The 22,529-nt window shown below is 42.3% G+C and overlaps 1 protein-coding gene across 9 annotated transcripts in view; it reads right to left on the bottom strand.

The window, feature by feature from the left end:
• The window catches only part of LOC106567988 (protein FAM222B-like), an 83,314-nt gene that overhangs the window by 31,145 nt on the left and 29,640 nt on the right, over positions 1-22,529 (bottom strand). For 4 of the 9 annotated variants that reach the window (XM_014137944.2, XM_014137941.2, XM_014137943.2 and 1 more), the window contains exon 2: positions 7,384-7,474. The exons of 1 other annotated variant lie outside the window; for it this stretch is intronic. The gene's annotated coding sequence lies outside the window, so the exon portion shown is untranslated. The remainder of the gene's footprint in view (positions 1-7,383; positions 7,475-22,529) is intronic. 4 more of the 9 variants (XM_014137947.2, XM_014137942.2, XM_014137945.2 and 1 more) reach the window with 1 other exon arrangement.

Raw genomic sequence — 22,529 nt, 5'->3', positions numbered from 1 at the left:
TGTCAAGGATGCACCTGAGCTCAATTTCGAGTCTAATAGCAAAGGGTCTGAATACTTATGTAAATAAGATATGTTTTTTTTTTTAAGACATTTGCACACATTTCTAAACCTGTTTTCGCTTTGTTATTATGGGGTATTGTGTAGATTACTGAGGATTAGTATTTTTTTTAATCCATTTTAGAATAAGGCTGTAACGTAACAAAATGTGGAAAAAGTTAATGGGTCTGAATACTTTCCCAAGGCACTGTGTATATATATATATATATATATATATATATATATATATATATATATATATATATATTTTTTACTTCAATGGAGACTTGCTCGCACACTACTTGTTTCAGCAGGAGGGTTGGTAAGGGGCGAGAGAGGAGCAAAGGCCGGTGTGTGTGACAGTCTATGTATGGATTGGGGGAGAGAAAGTAGCCAAACCGACTCACGCTAGTTAGACAAACTTGTTGCTGCCATAGTTATCTATCACAGGCCTCCTGAGTGGCGCAGTGGTCTAAGGCAGTGCTAGCTAGGGTTTCCCTGGCAGGGATGTCCTTGTCCCATCACGCACTAGCGACTCCTGTGGCGGGCCCGACGCAGTGCACGCTGACACAGTTGCCAGGTGGACAGTGTTTCCTCCGACACATTGGTGCGGCTGGCTTCTGGGTTAACATTTTTACATTTTAGTCATTTAGCAGACGCTCTTATCCAGAGCGACTTACAGTAGTGAATGCATACATTTCATACTTTTTTTTTTTTTTTCTGTGCTGGCCCCCTGTGGGATAAGTGGGCATTGTGTCAAGAAGCAGTGCAGTGCGGTTGGGTTGTGTTTAGGATGACGCTCGGCTCTCGACCTTCGCCTCTCCCGAGCCCGTATGGGAGTTGCAGCGATGAGACAGGACTAACTACCAAATTGGATACCACGAAATTGGGGAGAAAAAAAGGGGTAATACATTTAAAAAAATAAATAAATGTATTACACTATTTTGTCTACCTGGTAGTGCCTCTCTTGACTGAATCAAATTGTTGTAAAGAAGCTAGCTAACAAGGCTAATTGAGGCTATTTTGCTGCGCTGTACATCCAATGTCTACAACAACTCCATTCATATGAAACAAGAGCCTACCTGTTGCGAAATGTCTTTCCGTAGGAAAGCGGGGGGAATTTCATGAATATTCATGAGTCTCGACATAGCCCCCGTCGGGTGATGTCCCACAGATGCTCTACAGAGCCGTCTGTTTAGCTAGCTCATGCCATTTGGGAAACCCAGCTTAAACTTGATCACCAAATAATAAATAAAAGCATCACCAGCTAGCTACCAAGCTATTTTACTTTCACGGTCTGATCATTCACAAAAACAAGCCCACTAATTGTTATGTTTCCATTCCACAAATGGTCTGTGTTGCTTGACATGATCAAGTTAATCCAAAAGTATCAAAGAATAGGTCATGCGTCCACGATTAGTTAGTGGCTACTGCCTGACCAGTGATCTAGCTAGCTAGATTTCAGTGATTAGCTATCCTCCTAAAAGCGGTGGCCAGTGGATAAACTAGGTTGACGAGTTGAAAATATGTGTCTGAAAACAAACTAGTAGCCAGTTGTTGCATTATGGTGCAATCATATCTAACCAGCTGGCTGGCCCCTGAAACCTACAGTATGTCCCCATGAGGTCCCGAGTCTAGCTAACGGTAGCTAGCTAGCATTGCAAATGAGCATTTTACTAGCTAGCTGAGCTGTTCAATAAGAAAACGGCTGATATGAATCAAATACTGTAGCTAGCGTGCAAGCCGTCCTCAGAGACAATGTTATTGGGGCGCAGGAATGTCAGATTCGTATTAATGTCATTGAATTTGGTGGTTACTACTGGTTTCATATCCGAGGCGAGAGAAATTGTCCGCCATGTTTTGTGGTGTTTTGTCAAGGGCTCAGAGTGAAGTCATGCACTCAAGTCTCAACCGAATCACCTAATGGCTTCTATGTTGAGATGCATCAATATTTATGAAATTGCCCCCCGTCTTCCGTAGGTTGATCATTGTAGCCTCCTCTTCATTTAGCCAACTTAATTCTGCAATTTTTATTCCATTTTGCAATGATTAGAAATATCCCACTTCACTTCCTACACATGGAGACCGACTGACCGCTTTGATTGACTGACAACATTGTTTTTTTTTAATGGGGCACCCTCAAACTCAAAACTGTTGTTTTATTAAAATGTTGAATGTAATGGTCTATTAAAAAATGAATACTCTCCCAAGTAAATCGAATACTAACGTCCGTTCGGATACTGGAAGAAACGTGCCCATCCCTAGTACTGTGCTGTCCAAATTTGTGAACCCAACTGTGGTTTGTGACTACTATGATTTCCCATTGTTGCCAATCCAAATTGTAGAAATTCCGTTACCGATTTGGTATCAGTAAAAACACTAAATCGATAGGCCTCTCTTAACTTGTTACTTCTGTGAACTTTCATTATTCTCCCTTCTCATGAGGGAGAGAAATTAGAAAATATCTTAAAAGATGTGTTTTCGGTAACGGAATTTCAAGGCACAAAGCAATGTTTCTTCAAAATTAAATATAAGTGTTGATATTAGTTGGCAGGTGTCTTTACTTCAACATGATTGTGTTTTGATGCATTTCTAATACCCTTTAAGACCTTTTCTGGTAGATGTTTTCTAAGACCTCTCTTCTATCTGTTTGACCAGAAATCAAAGCCTTGGCTTATTCCAAATTTTTAATGACAGAAAAAGGTTGAAAAACATATACATGCCTTAATTTCTCTGAAATATAGGCTCAGCTTTCATTTGACACCCAATTTAACATGCTCATATGAACTTCACATGTTGGTGCTCATGGATCCTTTTACATGGAAATGACCAAAAGCACAACTGCAGATGGAGATACTACATTTACGTCATTTAGCAGACGCTCTTATCCAGAGCGACTACATCTGTAGATTGCACCTTGCACAAGCCAGACCACAGGAGTATGGTTGCAATTTTCCAGAAATCCTGGTTGGAGGATTCACAGATTTCCTGCTTAATCCCTCCCGATTCCATGAATCTTGAAACTGGGATTTCTAGGAAACCTGGGAATTTTGCAACCCTATACATTTATCGACCAATACAGAGAGAGAGAGAGAGACAGAGAGACAGAGAGAGAGACAGAGAGAGAGAGAGAGAGAGAGAGAGAGAGAGAGAGAGAGAGAGAGTTGGCAGGGTGGGTTAAATGTGAGAATCCTGTGAGTTGTAAAGCAGCAGGAAGCTGTGATGCCCCCCCGAAGGGACACTAGGGTTTCAGAAGCACTAATGTGTCACATAGCTGTGGTGTGGGCCTACATCAGAGAAACCTACCACACAGCCACTTATGTATGGAATTACAGGTATGCCCAAGGTAACATTCCCAGCAAAAATGTGTGTATCAGCTGTGGGTGCTTCGAAATGTGTGCGTGTGAGATACTGTATGAGTGAGTCAAAATGTGACGTAAAAGGTGTGCGTACTGTGTAGCGTGATTCAAAATGTGGACGTGTGCTTCAAAATGTGTGTGATTGAGTGCATACTGCACAAGCAGGCAGGCAGAGAGAGGAGAGTGGGACAGATGCCAGTGTTGTGCGTTATCTGACTGGTCAAACTAGTGAAAAACAGTTTAATGCCTGTCAGCAGCCCAAACACATGACTGCGCACTCCACCCTCTCCATTTTGGTTTAGTCTCAAATGGGCTTGACTCAGTGTCTGTAGAAATGGCATCCTATTCCCTATATAGTGCCTGCCTATATAGTGCACTATATGGGCCCCAATGGGCCCTGGTCAAATGTAGTGCACTATATAGGAAATAGGGTGCCATTTCAGACCCAGCCTGAGTTTGTGTGTGGACAGAGCCGAGCTAATGCTCAACAGCATTGTTCCAGGCAGGCAAGCGTAGCAGCAAAGGGAAATGAAGATGGAGTGGCTTGATTTCATTTATGAGCAGGTGCATCCATTTTGTGCTGCTCTTCCCCTGCCTTGCTCGCTCACATTCAAGCGCTTATCAGAAATTGGACACGCCGGTGACAAATTGAGCCTGCGATTAAAGGGAGAAAGAGGAAAGCTTTTAAAGTGCTGCTGATTGGGATCCCAGGCTGTCCTCACATAGGAATCAGAGGTGGAGTTGTGTGTGTACACATGTGGAACAGTGGTTCCCGACACCCTCCTCTCTCTCTCTCCTGGTGTTCCAACGGCTATCATTTCTCCTCTGAGTGCTCAGCAAACAGATCCAAATCAATGCAGCTGTTCCTCGCTCTGAGGACAGACACACTCGCGAGAGGAGACTCCGGCGTAGGTCAGCAGCAGCACCAGGGTGTCAGGTGGCTTGATTTAGGAGGAGGCTCACTGCAGCTCCAGTAGTCTGAGCTGTGGGAGAGCTAAGGCCATTAAATCATCCTAAAAGGGCTTAACACACACAAACCACCATGTAGACAGGCAGTGTTACACAACCAGCCACAGAACTGAGCAGAGCACCGCCGCACTCAGTCTGGCTTGGAACATTTATCCACAGCGCCATTAAACTATCCTGATCTCTTATACATATAGCCTAAATACACAGACACATTCAGAGATGCACACCAAAATGTGGTGAGAGACTAAGCCTGCCCTGCCCTCCCTGTATGCCAGGCCCCTTTTCCCTCCATGTGCTGGATATCCTCGTCGATACAACCCAAAAGCCCAAACAATTATATTTTCTGTCCATGTACAGCAGCAGGTAAGGTCAGCTCAATTGCAATGTTGACATCAACACAGGGCCTGTCTGGGATAAAAGAGATCCTTCTCTGTGGCCAGGGTGTCTAAAGGTGTGTTGCCAGGGGAAGAGAGTGGCAGACATTTGGGATCCCTTCATGTCCTTTGTGTGTGCGTATGTGTGTGTGCCCCCACTGCGGAGTACGCCAGCTCCCGGCCCTTATCCTGCATGGCAAACATCTCACCCGTGTGTCTGCATGGGAACATCTGGCCCTCCCAGGCTCACAGAGCAGCAGCCCCGGCCAAAGCACACTGCACATCTGTCTGTCTGTCTGTCTGTCCAAAGCCAAAGCATACCACAGTCTATTTATTCACTACATCCGTCTGTCTGTCATAGCCAAAGCATACCAGTCTGTATGTCTCCCAAAGACAGTCAGCACCTCTCTGCCCTTGCCACTCACTGGGAGATGAGGAAGCATGGTCTGCATTGCAAATACCCGATTGTCACAAAATATATTATTCCCGAAAGAACTAGGAGTACACCAGTTTTGGTTAAAATGAGCAACACACACACTCTTGCATCATGCCTTCTCAAACTACCTAACTCACATAGCCATCTTTCCCCTAGCTGTCCAACGGTTAAAGACTGATGAGGCCCGCTCAAAGGTTTATGCAATTGAACGCAACATTAATGCACCCGACAGCACATTCTTCGCTATTGACCCTCTTTCTCCTGCAATAGGGCCCGGAGGCAACAGTCAGGCTGAGATAGCAGTCTTGAGCTGATGAAGGAGGGGACTTTGGATGGAGCAGCCTAATGATAAATGAATCTCTCAGTTATGGCTTGGCTAGAACAGCCCAGACCCAACCAGGGCAGCTCAGAGGACAAATTACCATTTATCAAAGTTTGACATGAACTGAACACCACCACCACCTCAATATCACATCAACACAGCTTATATAGGCCTACAGGACAGTACGTACTAGGCCTATTTAAAGTCAATCTGCTGTTGACATTTTAACATCTTGACCGTGTTCTGTTATAATATCCACCCTGCACAGCCAGAAGAGGACTGGCCACCCCTCATAGCCTGGTTCCTCTCTAGGTTTCTTCCTAGGTTTTTGGCCTTTCTAGGGAGTTTTTCCTAGGGAGTTTTTCCTAGCCACCGTGCTTCTTTCACATGCTTTGCTTGCTGTTTGGGGTTTTAGGCTGGGTTTCTGTACAGCACTTTGAGAATATCAGCTGATGTACGAAGGGCTATATAAAAATAAATTTGATTTTGATTTGATTTGTTGATGTGCACAAGTGGTTATTTCATGTGAACTATTTAGCAGAAATGAGACATGGCTTACGCTAACCATCCCATCACTATTCCAGCTGCCATGACATAGCTGCACTTCCTCTGCACCTTCAGGAGGTCTGCTAGTCAGGGATAATTGGGGTCTCTAAAGAGCAGACCCATCGGCCCCCCACACACTGCAGAGAGACAGAGAGAGATGGGTGGTACTGGGTAAAGGAATCCTCAGGGCAGGGTGTGGATGGCTGAGCTGTTATACCCTGTTCTGCTCCCTCTGTCACATGGGAGAGGCAGGCAGCAGGCAGTGACACAGGTGATTTAGTGAGGAGTCAGGCAGGGTGCAAGGTGGCTTAACACAGCCTGCTGGCCTTAGCAACAGACTAGACATCCATATGGAGTGCCACTGATAAGGCCCAGCTAGTATGTTCGTTTAGCTAGAGCACTGAATAATAGGTAAGGGAGGAAAAAACACTGGTGATAGGGAAACTGCACAGTTAAATACACTCCACATACAAAAACAACTTATACAATGTGTAGGTCGAGGTATGAGATTGTATTTGACCGTAATAAGATGGCATTTTATAAGTTAGAAGTTGTTCGAAAAAACATGCAGCGACTCAAACTCAAAGCGTGCGAATTACAGATGCAGGGAATGAGACTGAATGACAAATGAGTTTGAGGGGGTCTTTAGAGGGGTCTGCAATTCATTTGCTAATCCATCCATCTAACTGTGCGTGCCTCATCTAACGACAAGAGAGGTGAGTGGAGTGCTGCTGCTGCTGGTATTAAAAAGCTTGTTGTTCTGGGTGTGTGGGATTCTCTTAGGAAGCATGGCCCTTTGCCCTAAAAGCCTGGCCCAGGCTGTTGAATGGGTTCGGCACTTCACACAATTTTTAACTACGTTTTATTAACCCCAAAACTCAAATTGTGCATTTAATCTATTAGTTCATTGTAAAGCAGTATGTGGGTGGTGATATGGTGATACAAAGTGTGTGTGTGTGTTCGAGAGAGAGAGAGAGCACTGTAAAACAGTCCATTCGGGGGAATTAAAGAAGCCAAAAGGACAGGTTTGTTGTTCTTTCAAAACCAGCTGTCACTAGCAATCAAATCAAAATGTATTTGTCACATGTGCCGAATACAACAGGTGTAGAACTTACAGTGAAATGCTTACTTATAAGCCCTTTTAAACAACAATGCAGTTAGTGAATATTTACTAAATAAAAAAGCAACAAAACAAGAATAATGAGGCTACATACAGAGAGTACTGGCACCAAGTTAATGTGCAGGGGTATGGGTTAGTCGAGGTAATATGTACATGGAGGTCATTCAGGTCATTCGTTCAAAGAAGAGCAACAAACAGTAGCAATAGAAAGTCAGCAGTACCTTCAAGTATTAGCTCATACATACCACAGTGGTATGATGGTTCCTGTCAGCTTCATGGGAGTAGTACGGAATTTAAGGCAGGCACTCCTCCCTGAGTGGAAAGAAGATTTCCAGAAAGATTAACCCAGCTTCCTTTAATAGCCCCTGACAAGAGGTAAAATCAGACATTACAGGAAGCTATGCTAAACTGCCTCCTCACAGTAATTAGATCAGGAAAATGACTATTTCTCCCCCCGTGTACACACTGCTGTTGATCAAAACCCTAATGATGGCGTCAGTGGTGTGGGTTGGCAAAATCGAGATCTCCCTACAGGACAGGAGCCTGTCAGGCCTAAATCCTCGCTCTATACAAAAGGGGAAAAAAAGAGAGTGAAATGGGACTAACAATGCTTTACACAAAGTAGGCCTAACAAAAGACAAAATAACACACTCAGGGTAAAAAGTGATCGATAAACTGCACATTGTGAAAATAAACTGTTACAAGAGATTGTCTGGTCTTTTTGACGGTAGGTCTAACAAATCATTTCACATCTTTTTATCTGCCTGAGGACTGGGCCTATATCATGTCTTACGAGAGAGAGATACAAACAGTTGAAGTCAGAAGTTTACATACACTTATGTTAGTCATTAAAACTCGTTTTTCAACCACTCCACAAATTTCTTGTTAACAAACGATAGTTTTGGCAAGTCAGTTAGGACATCTACTTTGTGCATGACACAAGTAATTTTTCCAAACAATTGTTTACAGACAGATTATTTCACTGTATCACAATTCCATTGGGTCAGAAGTTTACATACACTAAGTTGACTGTGCCTTTAAACAGCTTAGAAAATTCCAGAAAATTATGTAATGACTTTAGAAGCTTCTGATAGGCTAATTGACATCATGAGTCAATTGGAGGTATTTGAAGGCCAACCTTCAAACTCAGTGCCTCTGCTTGACATCATGGGAAAAATCATAAGAAATCAGCCAAGACATCAGAAAAAAAAAATGGTAGACCTCCACAAGTCTGGTTCATCCTTGGGAGCAATTTCCAAACACCTGAAGGTACCACGTTCATCTGTACAAACAATAGTAGGCAAGTATAAACACCATGGGACCATGCAGCTGTCATACCGCTCAGGAAGGAGACACGTTCGGTCTCTTAGAGATGAACGTACTTTGGTGTGAAAAGTGCAAATCAATCCCAGAACAGCAGCAAAGGACCTTGTGAAGATGCTGGAGGAAACAGATACAAAAGTATCTATATCCACATTAAAACGAGTCCTATATCGACATAACATGAAAGGCCGCTCAGCAAGGAAGAAGCCACTGCTCCAAAATCGCCATAAAAAAGCCAGACTACGGTTTGCAACTGCACATGGGGCCAAAGATCGTACTTTTTGGAGAAATATCCAAAATATAACTGTTTGGCCATAATGACCATTGTTATGTTTGGATGAAAAGGGGGGGGGGTCGCTTGCAAGACAAAGAACACCATCCCAACCATGAAGCACGGTGGTGGCAGCATCATGTTGTGGGGGTGCTTGCTGCAGGAGGGCCTGGTGCACTTCACAAAATAGATTGCATCATGAGGCAAGAACATTATGTCGATATATTGAAGCAACATCTCAAGACATCAGTCAGGAAGTTAAAGCTTGGTCGAACTGAAAAATTGTGTGCGAGCAAGGTCTACAAACCTGACTCAGTTACACCAGCTCTGTCAGGAGGAATGGGCCAAAAATTCACCCAACTTATTGTGGCAAGGTTGTGGAAGGCAACCCGAAACATTTGACCTAAGTTAAACAATTTAAGGCAATGCTACCAAATACGAATTGAGTGCATGTAAACTTCTAACCAACTGGGAATGTGATGAAAGAAATAAAAGCTGAAATAAATCATTCTCGCTACTATTATTCTGACATTTCACATTCTTAAAATAAAAGTGGTGATCCTAACTGACCTAAGACAGGTCATTTTTACTAGGATTGAATTGTGAGTTTAAATGTATTTGGCTAAGGTGTATGTAAACTTCCGACTTCAACTGTATGCACACACACACACACGTTTATTTTCTTTATTTGTATTATTTTCTACATTGTAGAATAACAGTCACATCAAAACTATGAAATAACAATATGGAATCATGTAATAACGAAAAATATATTTTATATTCTTCAAAGTAGCAACCCTTTGCCTTGACAGCTTTGCACACTCCATGCATTCTCTCAAACCAGCTTCATGAGGCAGTCACCTGGAATGCTTTTCCAGCAGTCTTGGAGTTCCCACATATGCTGAGCACTTGTTGGCTGCTTTTCCTTCACTCTGCGGTCCAAAGCATCCCAAACCATCTCAATTGGGTTGAGGTCGGGGGATTGTTGAGGCCAGGTCATCTGATGCAGCACTCCATCACTCTCCTTCTTGGTCAAATAGCCCTTACACAACCAGGTGGTGTGTTTTGGGCAGACGTTTAAAGTACTTAAGTAAAATTATTTTAAAGTTCTACTTAAGTCGTTTTTTGGGGTATCTGTCCTATACTTTAGTATTTATATTTTTTTACATTTACCTATACTCCACTACATTCCTAAAGAAAAAAAAAAAAGTATTTTACTCCCATTCATTTTCCCTGACACCAAAAAGTACTCAGGCAGGACAGAGTTATGGTCCAAGTCACACACACCCATCAATACAACGCATTGTCATACCTAGTGCCTCTGATCTGGCGGACTCATTAAACACAAATACTGCATTCGTAAATGATGTGCCCCTATCTGTCCGTAATTGTTTTAAAATAAAAACAAAATGAGCAGTCTGGTTTGCTTAATATGAGGAATTTGATATATAGCATTTACGTTGTACTTTTACACAAGTATGAAAATGTACTTTTTTCACCACTGTACTTAACCTGTTGGGGATAGGGGGCAGTATTTGCACGGCCGGATAAAAAACATACCCGATTTAATCTGGTTACTACTCCTGCCCAGTAACTAGAATATGCATATAATTGTTTGATTTGGATAGAAAACACCCTAAAGTTTCTAAAACTGTTTGAATGGTGTCTGAGTATAACAGAACTCATTTGGCAGGCCAAAACCTGAGAAGATTCCAAACAGGAAGCGCTCTCTCTGACTATTTCTTGGCCTTCTTGATCATCTCTATCCAAAACAGGGGATCTCTGGCATAACGTGACATTTTCTAACGCTCCCATAGGCTCTCAGAAGGCGCCAGAACGTTGAATGGTGACTTTGCAGGCCATGGCTGAAAAACAGTAGCGCATTTGGATAGTGGTCGATCTGAGAACAATGAGACTGGGGCGCGTGCACGAGCCGACACCATGTTTTTATTTTTTCGTCTTTGAACGAAAACAGGGTTTCCCGGTCGGAATATTATCGCTTTTTTACCAGAAAAATGGCATAAAAATTGATTTTAAACAGCGTTTGACATGCTTCGAAGTACGGTAATGGAATATTTTGAATTCTTTTGTCACGAAACGCACCGGCCGCGTCACCCTTCTTTACCCTTCGGATAGTGTCTTGAACGCACAAACAAAACGCCGCTATTTGGATACAACTATGGATTATTTGGAACCAAACCAACATTTGTTATTGAAGTAGAAGTCCTGGGAGTGCATTCTGACGAAGAACAGCAAAGGTAATCCAATTTTTCTAATAGTAAATCTGAGTTTGGTGAGTACCACACTTGGTGGGTGTCAAAATAGCTAGCCCGTGATATCTACTCAGAATATTGCAAAATGTGCTTTCACCGAAAAGCTATTTGAAAATCGGACACCGCGATTGCATAAAGGAGTTCTGTATCTATAATTCTTAAAATAATTGTTATGTTTTTTGTGAACGTTTATCGTGAGTAATTTAGTAAATTCACCGGAAGTGTTCGGTGGGAATGCTAGTCACATGCTAGTCACGTGCTAATGTAAAAAGCTGTTTTTTTTATATAAATATGAACTTGATTGAACAAAACATGCATGTATTGTATAACATAATGTCCTAGGAGTGTCATCTGATGAAGATCATCAAAGGTTAGTGCTGCATTTAGCTGTGGTTTGGGTTTATGTGACATTATATGCTAGCTTGAAAAATGGGTGTCTGATTATTTCTGGCTGGGTACTCTGCTGACGTAATCTAATGTTTTGCTTTCGTTGTAAAGCCTTTTTGAAATCGGACAGTGTGGTTAGATTAACGAGAGTCTTGTCTTTAAAATGGTGTAAAATAGTCATATGTTTGAGAAATTGAAGTAATAGCATTTCTACGGTATTTGAATATCGCGCCACGGGATTCCACTGGCTGTTGAGTAGGTGGGACGCAAGCGTCCCACTGGCCCAGAGAGGTTAAGTATATTTAAAAACAAGATTTTTTAAAACTTTTACTCAAGTAGTATTTTACTGGGTGACTAAATTCAGTCATTTGTTATTAAGGCATCTTTACTTTTACTCAAGTATGACAATTGAATACTTTTTACACCACTAGTTTGGGGTCTTTGTGCTTTTGAAAAACAAATGATAATCCCACTAAGCGCAAACCAGATGGGATGGTGTATCGCTGCAGAATGCTGTGGTAGCTATGCTGGTTAAGTGTGCCTTGAATTCAAAATAAATTGACAGTGTCACCAGCAAAGCACCCCCACACCATCTCCTCCATGCTTCACGGTGGGAACCACACATGCGGAGATCATCCGTTCACCTACTCTGCTTCTCACAAAGACACGGCGGTTGGAACCAAAAATTTCACATTTTGACTCATCAGACCAAAGGATAGATTTCCACCAGTCTAATGTCCATTGCTCGTGTTTCTTGGCCAAGCAAGTCTCTTCTTCTCAGTAGTGGTTTCTCCGCAGCAATTCAACCATAAAGGCCTGAGTCAAGCAGTTGAACTCCGAAGCATTTATTTGGGCTGAATTTCTGAGGCTGATAACTCTAATGAACTTATCGTCTGCAGCAGAGGTAACTCTGGGTCTTCTTTTCCTGTGGTGGTCCTCATGAGAGCCAGTTTCATCATAGCACTTGATGGGTTTTGCGGCCTGTTCACCCCGCTATCATCCAGAAGGCGAGGTAAGTTCAGGGGCATCAAAGCTGGGACCGAGAGACTGAAGAACAGCTTCTATTTCAAGGCCATCAGACTGTTAAATAGTTAATACTGGCCGTCCTCCACCCAGTACCCTGCCCTGAACTTTTGTCACTGTTACTAGCCGGCTACCACCCGGTTACTCAACCCTGCACCTTAGCGCTTTATGTTTTTTGCAACTGCACTTGAAGAAACGTTCAAAGTTCTTGAAATTTCCAGATTGACTGACCTTCGTGTCTCAAAGTAATGATGGACTGTCGTTTCTCTTTGCTTATTTGAGCTGTTCTTGCCATAATATGGACTTGGTATTTTACCAAATAGGGCTATCTTCTGTATTCCACCCCTACCTTGTCAAAACACAACTGATTGGCTCAAACGCATTAAGGAAAGAAACTCCACAAATTAACTTTTAACAAGGCACAAATGCATTCCAGGTGACTACCTCAAGAAGCTGGTTGAGAGAATGCAAAGGTGTGATCAAGGCAAAGGGTGGCTACTTTGAAGAATCTAAAATATCATTTGTTTAATACTTCTTTGATTACTACATGATTCCATATGTGTTATTTCCTAGTTTTGATGTCTTCACTATTATTCTACAATGTAGAAAAAGCTAAAATAAATAAACACCCTTGATTGAGTAGGTGTCCAAACTTTTGACTGGTACGGTGTTATATTTAATATATATAAGGGATGCACAATATATCGGTGAACATATCGGAATCAGACGATATTAGCTAAAAATGCCAACATCGGTGTCTAGTTTAACGTCCCGATGTGCAAAACCGATGTCAAAGCTGACGTGCAACTGTGAAGAGTTTATGCAAATATTAGCGTTGTAGCTCTTATCGCGGGACTGTGAGAAATCACCTCCCCAGTCAGCCCATTGTGTTTATTGAGATTCATATTGCACTGTACAGCTTTACCTAAGGATTGGGGATCAAATGGGGTATCAGTCTACTCAATAACCAAGATATTTCTTCCCAATGTCCTCCTCTGAGTTATCAAACTCCAAAACATCCACGCAGTATTGTTTTTTTCTCGGGAATAGTGTTCAATAAACATAGGTTGACAATAAATGTAGCTCAATTCAGTTGTTTCAGAGTCCCGCAATAAGAGCTACAATGCTAATGTTATCTGGGTGTCACTGAGTAGACTGATACCTATGGATTGTGGATCAATGACATGGGGTAAGGCTGTACAGTGAAATAAGTATGCCCCCAATGCAATTCTAAAGTATAATACATCCAGTGTGATTTCAGATTTGTCAAATTAACAAATTGTTTTTATATAACAACATTCCAACCTCGTTTAGCATGAGCTATTGAATTATGGAAAAATTATACTATTTGTATTCATTTGCATCACTGTCAAAGACTTACTTTTATTTTGAATGCTAACAGCAAAGTCCACTACTGTGGCTAATCCTTTTTGTGGCTAGCTTCACAGATGGGTCTGACCACCATTAATCAAATAATAACTGTCTTATAAATTAGGGTTATTTTAGATGACACCTAGCTATATAGTTAGCTAGCTAACTATAGCACCTTAAACAGATTGCCGTTTTGCTATGTTTCTGGGGAAGAACATTGTTTGCATCCATGAGCAACCTAGCTTTTTTTAAGACTGGCACAGAGTGCGCAAGACAACTTTACCAGCATCATAGCATACGTATCGATGGATCGTTGTGACATATGAAATACGAGTGATCGTGTAATAACTATGTAAAAAATTAATGAACGTGTTAAAATATGTGACGTGCAGTCATATTCAGGTCCTGATTGGTCAACAAGCCCATTTGATGTGCCTCTTTTTTGACACGCAAAGACCCAAACAGCGTTCATAAGAAATCCTGGTTGAGAATGAAACTACAGAACAAATGAACAACAAAACACAGCAAATAAGTGAAACAAACAGGTTTTGTCTATGTTTTACTGGTAATGGGGACATACGTAAATGCCCAAAAAATTACTTTTTGGTCAGTGTGGTGTGTAACCTTTATTTAACTAGGAAAGTCAGTTAAGAACACATTCTTATTTACAATGACGGCCTACACCGGCCAAACCCAGACGATGCTGGGCCAAATGTGCGCCGCTCTATGGGACTCCCAATCACAGCCGGGTGTGATACAGCCTGGATTCGAACTAGGGAGTGTAGTGACGCCTCTTGCACTGAGATGCAGTGCCATGTGCGTGTGTAAACAATTTAACTGTACTCGAATGCTTAAAGGCCGCAGAAATTGTAAATATATATTTTTTATTTATTTTTTTCGGCAAGGAAAATAATGGATATCGGTATCGGCCAAAAACGTAATATCGGTGCATCACTAACATGTATACAGTGAGGGAAAAAAGTATTTGATCCCCTGCTGATTTTGTACGTTTGCCCACTGACAAAGAAATGATCAGTCTATAATTTTAATGGTAGGTTTATTTGAACAGTGAGAGACAGAATAACAAGAAAAAAAATCCAGAAAAACGCATGTCAAAAATGTTATAAAATGATTTGCATTTTAATGAGGGAAATAAGTATTTGATCCCTCTGCTAAACATGACTTAGTACTTGGTGGCAAAACCCTTGTTGGCAATCACAGAGTTCAGACGTTTCTTGTGGTTGGCCACCAGGTTTGCACACATCTCAGAAGGGATTTTGTCCCACTCCTCTTTGCAGATCTTCTCCAAGTCATTAAGGTTTCGAGGCTGACATTTGGCAACTCAAACCTTCAGCTCCCTCCACAGATTTTCTATGGGATTAAGGTCTGGAGACTGGCTAGGCCACTCCAGGACCTTAATGTGCTTCTTCTTGAGCCACTCCTTTGTTGCCTTGGCCGTGTGTTTTGGGTCATTGTCATGCTGGAATACCCATCCATGACCCATTTTCAATGCCCTGGCTGAGGGAAGGAGGTTTTCACCCAAGATTTGATGGTACATGGCCCCGTCCATCATCCCTTTGATCCGGTGAAGTTGTCCTGTCCCATTAGCATAAAAACACCCCCAAAGCATAATGTTTCCACCTCCATGTTTGACGGTGGGGATGGGGATAGTGGGGATTGTTTCTCAATACTGTGTTATATACCCTTTGTTGGCAATGACACAGGTCAAACGTTTTCTGTAAGTCTTCACAAGGTTTTCACACACTGTTGCTGGTATTTTGGCCCATTCCTCCATGCAGATCTCCTCTAGAGCAGTGATGTTTTGGGGCTGTCGCTGGGCAACAGACTTTCAACTCCCTCCAAAGATTTTCTATGGGGTTGAGATCTGGAGACTGGCTAGGCCACTCCAGGACCTTGAAAGGCTTCTTACGAAGCCACTCCTTCGTTGCCCGGGCGGTGTGTTTGGGATCATTGTCATGCTGAAAGACCCAGCCACGTTTCATCTTCAATGCCCTTGCTGATGGAAGGAGGTTTTCACTCAAAATCTCACGATACATGGTCCCATTCCTTCTTTCCTTTACACGGATCAGTCATCCTGGTCCCTTTGCAGAAAAACAGCCCCAAAGCATGATGTTTCCACCCCAATGCTTCACAGTAGGTATGGTGTTCTTTGGATGCAACTCAGCATTCTTTGTCCTCCAAACACGACGAGTTGAATTATTATCAAAAAGTTGTATTTTGGTTTCATCTGACCATATGACATTCTCCCAATCCTCTTCTGGATCATCCAAATGCTCTCTAGCAAACTTCAGACGGGCCTGGACATGTATTGGCTTAACCTCTCTGGGCTAGGCGGGACGAATTCGTCCCACCTACGTAACAGCCACTTGAAGCCTGTGGCGCGATTTTCAAAACCTTAAAAATCCTATTACTTCAATTTCTCAAACATATGACTATTTTACAGCTATTTAAAGACAAGACTCTCGTTAATCTAACCACACTGTCCGATTTCAAAAAGGCTTTACAACGAAAGCAAAACATTAGATTATGTCAGCAGAGTACCAAGCCAGAAATAATCAGACACCCATTTTTCAAGCTAGCATATAATGTCACAAAAACCCAGAAGACAGCTAAATGCAGCACTCACCTTTGATGATCTTCATCAGATGACAACCCTAGGACATTATGTTATACAATACATGCATGTTTTGTTCAATCAAGTTCATATTTATATCAAAAACCAGCTTTTTACATTAGCATGTGACGTTCAGAACTAGCATACTTCCGGGGAATTCGCTAACATTTTACTAAATTACTCACGATAAACGTTCACAAAAAGCATAACAATTATTTTAAGAATTATAGATACAGACCTCCTCTATGCACTCGATATGTCCGATTTTAAAATAGCTTTTTGGTGAAAGCACATTTTGCAATATTCTAAGTACATAGCCCAGGCATCACGGGCTAGCTATTTAGACACCCGGCAAGTTTAGCATTCACCACAATCATATTTACTATTATAAAAGTTTGATTACCTTTTGTTGTCTTCGTCAGAATGCACTCCCAGGACTGCTACTTCAATAACAAATGTTGGTTTGGTCCAAAATAATCTATCGTTATATCCGAATAGCGGCGTTTTGTTCGTGCGTTCCAGACACTATCCGAAATGGTAAAGAAGGGTCGGGCGCATGGCGCAATTCGTGACAAAAAAAATTCTAAATATTCCATTACCGTACTTCGAAGCATGTCAACCGCTGTTTAAAATAAATTTATGCCATTTTTCTCGTAGAAAAGAGATAATATTCCGACCGGGAATCTCCTTTTCGGCAAACAGAGGAAAAAAAAAATCACAAAGACGGGGGCGGTCAGGTCACGCGCCTAAGCCCAGAGTCCCTTGATCGGCCACTTGAGAAAGGCGATAATGTGTTTCAGCCTGGGGCTGGGATGACGACATTCAGGTTTTTCCCGGGCTCTGAGCGCCTATGGACGACGTAGGAAGTGTCACGTTAGAGCAGAGATCCTTAGTAAAAGATAGAAAAGAAGTTCAAGAAATGGTCAGACAGGCCACTTCCTGTAAAGGAATCTCTCAGGTTTTGACCTGCCATTTGAGTTCTGTTATACTCACAGACACCATTCAAACAGTTTTAGAAACTTTAGGGTGTTTTCTATCCATATTCTAGTTACTGGGTAGTAGTGGTCACCAGATTAAATCGGGTATGTTTTTTATCCAGCCGTGTCAATACTGCCCCCTAGCCCTAACAGGTTAAGCAGGGGGACACGTCTGGCACTGCAGGATTTGAGTCCCTGGCGGCGTAGTGTGTTACTGATGGTAGGCTTTGTTACTTTGGTCCCAGCTCTCTGCAGGTCATTCACTAGGTCCCCCCGTGTGGTTCTGGGATTTTTGCTCACCGTTCTTGTGATCATTTTGACCCCACGGGGTGAGATCTTGCGTGGAGCCCCAGATCGAGGGAGATTATCAGTGGTCTTGTATGTCTTACATTTCCTAATAATTGCTCCCACAGTTGATTTCTTCAAAACAAGCTGCTTAGCTATTGCAGATTCAGTCTTCCCAGCCTGGTGCAGGTCTATAATTTTGTTTCTGGTGTCCTTTGACAGCTCTTTGGTCTTGGCCATAGTGGAGTTACAGGTCTGTGAGAGCCAGAAATCTTGCTTGTTTGTAGGTGACCAAATACTTATTTTCCACCTTAATTTGCAAATAAATTAATAAAAAATCCTACAATGTGATTTTCTGTATTTTTTTTTCTCATTTTGTCTGTCATAGTTGACGTGTACCTATGATGAAAATTACAGGCCTCTCATCTTTTTAAGTGGGAGAACTTGCACAATTGGTAGCTGACTAAATACTTTTTTGCCCCACTGTATATGTGCTTTCTTGAGCAGGGGGACCTTGCGGGCGCTGCAGGATTTCAGTCCTTCACGGCGTAGTGTGTTACCAATTGTTTTCTTGGTGACTATTGTCATGACGTTGCCCTCTCTCTGGGTACAGAGAACACAGTTGAACCCCCTCCCTCTGCACCAGGCCTTTTCTATGCACCATCCACCGACCTCTATACTTCTGACACTGCTGTGGTGAGAGGGGTCGTAAAATTCCAAAGGAGACCGTCCTGCCTTATGGCCCAGTTTTGAGACAGAGAGGGGTTTCATAGAGAGACAAAGGAATTCTTCCAACTCACAGAATTGGGGAACCGAACGACATTTATGTTCTGGAGAAGGTATAAAAGATCGGTTAAGAATCCAGCTACGAACTGGTTCGCTTGGTACAATTTTGTGATACTCAGAGACAATATTGCCATATTACCATAATAATGTTTATATAATAGCCTCAGCTATGAGACTTACATCTAAATGGCTGTATACAATTATTTAATAAGATTAAAGCTATTTGGAATATGTTGAGAGGCTATGTACTGATGTTAACGTGATAGAAATGTATTTCTGTATAAAGCTTAACCTCTTACATCTAGATGTTCCGCTAGCAGAACACCTGCTCCAATATGCAATGATGGGCGTGGCGCGAAATACAAACTCCTCTAAAATCCGAAAACTTCCATTTTTCAAACATAGGAATATTTTACAGCATTTTAAAGACAAGACTCTCGTTAATCTAACCACACTGTCCGATTTCAAAAAGGCTTTACAGCGAAAGCAAAACATTAGATTATGTCAGCAGAGTACCCAGCCAGAAATAATCAGACACCCATTTTTCAAGCTAGCATATAATGTCACAAAAAACAAAACCACAGCTAAATGCAGCACTAACCTTTGATGATCTTCATCAGATGAGAGACTTGTCTTTAAAATGCTGTAAAATAGTCATATGTTTGAGAAATTGAAGTAATAGCAATTCTAAGGTATTTGAAAATCGCGCCACGGGATTACACTGGCTGTTGCGTAGGTGGGACGATTTCGTCCCGCCTAGCCCAGAGAGGTTATCTTGGGTCAAACTTTTTGGGTAGCCTTCCACAAGATGTTAGGTGAATTTTGGCCCAATCCTCCTGACAGAGCTGGTGTAACAGTCAGGTTTGTAGACCTTGCTCGCACACGCTTTTTCAGTTCTGCCCACAAATTTTCTATAGGATTGAGGTTAGGGCTTTGTGATGGCCACTCAAATCCCTTGACTTTGTTGTCCTTAAGCCATTTTGCCACAACTTTGGAAGTATGCTTGGGGTCATTGTCCATTTGGAAGACCAATTTGCGGACAAGCTTTAACTTCCTGACTAATGTCTTGAGCTGTTGCTTCAATATATCCACATAATTTTCCTCCCTCAAGATAACATCTATTTTGTGAAGTGCACCAGTCCCTCCTGCAGCAAAGCGCCGCCACATATTGATGCTGCCACCCTCGTGCTTCACGGTTGAGATGGTGTTCTTCGGCTTGCAAGCCTCCCCCTTTTTTCTCCAAACCTAACGATGATTATTTTCGACAAACAGTTCTATTTTAGTTTCATCAGAACAGAGGAAATTTCTACAAAAAGTATGATCTTTGTCCCCATGTGCAGTTGCAAACTGTAGTCTGGCTTTTTTAATGCCGGTTTTGGAGCAGTGGCTTCTTCCTTGCTGAGCAGCCTTTCAGGTTATGTCGATACAGGACTGGTTTTACTGTGGATATAGATACTTTTGTACCCGTTTCCTCCAGCATCTTCACAAGGTCCTTTTGCTTGACATAATGGGAAAATCAAAGAGGCACTGAGTTTGAAGGTAGGCCTTGAAATACATCCACAGGTCCACCTCCAATTGACTCAAATGATGTCAATTAGCCTATCAGAAGCTTCTAAAGCTATGACATCATTTGTGAAATTTCCAAGCTGTTTAAAGGCACAGTCAACTTAGTGTATGTAAACTTCTGACCCACTGGAATTGTGATACAGTGAATTATAAGTGAAATAATCTGTCTGTAAACAATTGTTGAAAAAATTACTTGTGTCATGCAAAATAGATGTACTAACCGACTTTCCAAAACTAGTTTGTTAACCTGTTGGGGCTAGGGGGCAGTATTTGCACGGCCGGATAAAAAACGTACCCGATTTAAACTGGTTACTACTCTTGCCCAGAAACGAGAATATGCATAGAATTAGTAGATTTGTATAGAAAACACTAACGCTTCTAAAACTGTTTGAATGGTGTCTGTGAGTATAACAGAACTCATATGGCAGGCCAAAACCTGAGAAGATTCCATACAGGAAATGCCCTGTCTGACAATTTGTTCTCCTTCTGCGGCATCTCTATCGAATATACAGCATCTCTGCTGTAACGTGACATTTTCTAAGGCTTCCAATGGCTCTCAGAAGGCGCCAGAAAGTGGAATGACGTCTCTCCAGTCTCTGGGCGAAAAACAGCAGGAGATTTTGTGAGTGGTCAGGCTGAGAACAGTGACACCATCACTGGACCAGACAGGACTGGCAAAAAGTGCTCTTCACTGACGAGTCTGTCGGGTCTGTCATGGTCTGGGGTGGTGTGTCACAGCATCATCGGACTGAGCTTGTTGTCATTGCAGGCAATCTCAATGCTGTGCGTTACAGGTAAGACATCCTCCTCCCTCATGTGGTACCCTTCCTGTCGGCTCATCCTGAGATGACCCTCCAGCATGACAATGCCACCAGCCATACTGCTCCTTCTGTGCGTGATTTCCTGCAAGACAGGAATTTCAGTGTTCTGCCATGGCCAGCGAAAAGCCCGGATCTCAATCCCATTGAGCACGTCTGGGACCTGTTGGATCGGAGGGTGAGGGCTAGGGCCATTCCCCCCAGAAATGTCTGGGAACTTGCAGGTGCCTTGGTGGAAGAGTGGGGTAACATCTCACAGCAAACACTGGCAAATCTGCAGTCCATGAGGAGAAGATGCACTGCAGTACTTAATGCAGCTGGTGGCCACACCAGATACTGACTGTTACTTTTAATTTTGATTCCATTTCTGTTAGACACGTCTGTGGAACTTGTGCAGTTTATGTCTCAGTTGTTGAATCTTATGTTCATACAAATATTTACACATGTTAAGTTTGCTGAAAATAAAACGCAGTTGACAGTGAGAGGACGTTTATTTTTTTTGCTGAGTTTATACACACACAACCATTCAAAAGTTTTGGGTCACTTGGAAAACCTGGACATTTCTAAGAAAACATACATGAAATGAGTTCCAAAATGAATAGGAAATAGTTAAGATATTGACAAGGTTATAAATAATGATTTTTAATGTAATTAATAATTGTGTCCATCAAACTTAGCTTTTGTCAAAGAATCCTCCATTCACAGCAATTACAGCCTTGCAGACTTTTCGCATTCTCGAAGTCAATTTGTTGTAATCTGAAGAGATTTTACCCCATGCTTCCTGAAGCACCTCCCACAAATTGGATTGATGGGCACTTATGTACCATACGGTCAAGCTGCCCCCACAACAGCTCAATAGGGATGAGATCCGGTGACTGTGCTGGCCACGCCATTATAGACAGAATACCAGCTGACTGCTTCCCTAAATAGTTTGTGCATAGTTTGGAGCTGTGTTTTGGGTCATTGTCCTGTTGTAGTAGGAAATTGGCTCCAATTAAGCACCGTCCACAGGGTATGGCATGGCGTTGCAAAATGGAGTGATTTCCTTCCTTCTTCAAGATCCCTTTTACCCTGTACAAATCTCCCACTTTACCACCACCAAAGCACCCCCAGACCATCACATTGCCTCCACCATGCTTGACAGATGGCGTCAAGCACGCCTCTGGCCTCCGTTCATTTTTTCTGCGTCTCAATGTTCTTCTTTGTGATCCGAACACCTCAAACTTAGATTTGTCTGTCCTTAACACTTTTTCCCCCAATCTTCCTCTGTCCAGTGTCTGTGTTATTTTGCCCATCTTAATCTTTTATTTTTTATATGTCAGTCTAAGATATGTCTTTTTCTTTGCAACTCTGCCTAGAAGGCCAGCATCCCGGATTCGCCTCTTCACTGTTGACATTTAGACGGGTGTTTTGCGGGTACTATTTAATGAAGCTGCCAGTTGAGGACTTCTGAGGCGTCTGTTTCTCAAACTAGACACTAATGTACTTGTCCTCTTGCTCAGTTGTGCACCGGGGCCTCCCACTCCTCTTCTATTCTGCTTAGAGCCAGTTTGTGCTGTTCTGTGAAGGGAGTAGTACAGAGCGTTGTACGAGACCTTCAGTTTCTTGGCAATTTCTCGCATGGAATAGCCTTCCTTTCTCAGAACAAGAAC

The sequence above is a fragment of the Salmo salar genome, chromosome ssa13 (genome assembly GCF_905237065.1).
Source record: "Salmo salar chromosome ssa13, Ssal_v3.1, whole genome shotgun sequence".
NCBI classification, from domain to species: domain Eukaryota; kingdom Metazoa; phylum Chordata; class Actinopteri; order Salmoniformes; family Salmonidae; genus Salmo; species Salmo salar.
This window is presented reverse-complemented; position numbering and strand designations above follow the sequence as displayed.